Below are 661 nucleotides of genomic sequence, written 5' to 3'. Positions count from 1 at the left end.
CATATTTGTTTTGTGATATTTGGGCCATATTCGCCATTTACCACACGGGCCACTTCAGGGTCACATCCGGATTGCATGTTGCCCAGAGCACCGCATCTTTGCCAGAAAAGGCCCACATTTGATTTGGCATATTTGTGCCATATTTGCTATTATACATGTGGGCCACTTCAGGCTCACATCCATTTTGTCAGGGCCAGAAGAAGGCCATCATTGCCTGAAGTGGCCCACATCCGGATGCTGTCTGGGATACCCAGTTGAGATATTAATGCATTGCATATGTTAGTATGTCTGTTAGGAAATGACTGACACCAAAATTAACATTTTAACAACTTTAATACTATTTTTCAAACAACTTAAAATGGCCGCTGTCCAACGCCTGTAAATCCTGCAGCGCCTCGGTGGTAGTCATGGTGCATCAGAAACTGCGTCTGTAACCAGACATGTTGGACATAATCAAAAATCCTGTTTAGACTATTCCTCTGCCCTGGAGGGCGCCAGTGTGTTTCTAGGACAGAGCAACGAACTTCGCGAAGGAAATGACGCAAACAACACACGTCATCAATACTGACATGACAGGAGGACGCGCAAATTACAAGCCATTTTTTTGACCACACATGGTCGTTTTAGGTAGATCTCATCAACTTTCCTTTTGGTTGCAATT

The sequence above is a fragment of the Lampris incognitus genome, chromosome 5 (genome assembly GCF_029633865.1).
Source record: "Lampris incognitus isolate fLamInc1 chromosome 5, fLamInc1.hap2, whole genome shotgun sequence".
NCBI lineage: Eukaryota > Metazoa > Chordata > Actinopteri > Lampriformes > Lampridae > Lampris > Lampris incognitus.
The sequence above is the reverse complement of the archived record's forward strand: the minus strand, read 5'-3'. Positions refer to the sequence as shown.